We start from the raw sequence: 1,752 nt of genomic DNA, 5'->3' as shown, positions 1-1,752 counted from the left end.
TGTGTGTGTGTTGGGCATATGACAGAGAATGGGTGGAGGGAGAGGGAGGGACATAAGAGAGAAAGGAAGAGCAGAGACATAGCATACCTGTGAATGGTAGATGGATGTTCTTTCAGGAGTCTCCTTTTGGCCTCTGTGGCTTTCAAGGCTGTGTCCCCATTGTTTCTGGACTGTGCTTTCTTTTTAAGGGCATTTGACCCAACAACTTGGAGTCAATGTTCCTGTCTCTGCACATTATCTCCCTGTATGCCTGCTGGGATTCCAGATGCCCACCTTAAACAGTTCTGAGAACAAACTCAAGTAAAATGGCCTAGAGTGGAAGCAGAGTGTGTGGAAGACTGGCCTGCTATAGATGCCTGCTTAAGGAACTCTTAGGCTATCTTGTAGGCAACTTGAAGCCACCCTACTCTCTAAATAGATCATGGGCTTCTTCCCATTCATTATTGAGTTCATTGTCAAGGCAGGATTTGCAAAGTAGCCTTTTACCCACACATGCCCCATCACATTAGGATCTCATTTGCATACCTCTCTAGTCTCCTGAACAATAATAATGTATGATTAAACAACAGTTACTAGGGGCATCGGCACAGCTCACTGTCAGATGTCAGAATGCAGACTTTATTTCATTCTTTGATAAGACACTAAGATGTTATTAAGGACTTGGAACTGCTCATAAGTTGGCACACCATCCTATCCTGGAAGAAGCCATCCAAAATACTAAATCTGGAGGAAGAGAGACAATGGCCTGAGCTGATTGCACTTAGTGAAACACAACTTGTGCTAACTGTGTGAAATGGGTAAGTTTGTGTGGAGTCACACATGCCAAATGTTCTGATTTCCCATGGCTTTCTGGATGGAGCCCATCCCCATATACCACAGGAAAACATCTAATCCTAAATAATACTGGTAGCCCTATAACATGATGGAAGAATGTGAAAACATCACCCACTCTTACTCATTTGTTTTGTGTCTAGCCTCAGTGGAACCTGAATTGTTCCTTTGTTTTCACCATTATCACATTAACTAGCCCATGGATTAAACCTTTCCATTTGTGGTTTCAGACATGGCTTCAAAAGAGTAATCCACAACAGATGTAAAGCAATGTTCATGCATGCACCACACAGGAGTCAGACTTTCATGGTGGGTCTGGAAAAGCCCTAAAGGGTCATCCTTGCAGTTACTATTGTAATTCTTTCTGTGATTGATAGTGAGTGTTAAGAACAGGTTTTATTATTTCCAGGAAAGAACTGCAATAAACTCATTGATGGTAATTACACAGATATCAGATATGTTTGTTTCATAAAAATTAATTGAAAATATATACTGTCTTATTTTGAAAAAAAAAAGAACAGGTTTTAATGTCTTGAAACCTTGAGTCTGACACTCTTGGTCACAGAGCCCTTTAGTAGCAGCCTGAGGGATTGCCCTGATAACCTCCTGCTGTGCATGTTTTACCTTCACCCTGAGTGTAGCAGGAGCCCTAATGGATCAGAGGTCCTCCACCCCATCCTTTCTGTGTGGAGGGTTCACAACTGGAGCCCTATGTCACAGGAGAAAATTTCACAGCGTTGATAATGATTTTTCATAGCTAATCCATGTATGTTTGTTTCTACATTTGTTTTGTTTTCTTCTGGCAGCATCTATTTCTGGCCTAGAGCTTGATGAAGGCAGATGTTGATACTTTGGATCATTCGCACACATCACAAGGCTCTGCAGAGCATTTATTTTCTTTTTTTTATTAGATATTTTCTT

The sequence above is a fragment of the Mastomys coucha genome, chromosome X (assembly GCF_008632895.1).
Source record: "Mastomys coucha isolate ucsf_1 chromosome X, UCSF_Mcou_1, whole genome shotgun sequence".
NCBI lineage: Eukaryota > Metazoa > Chordata > Mammalia > Rodentia > Muridae > Mastomys > Mastomys coucha.
Note: the sequence above shows the minus strand (reverse complement) of the source record.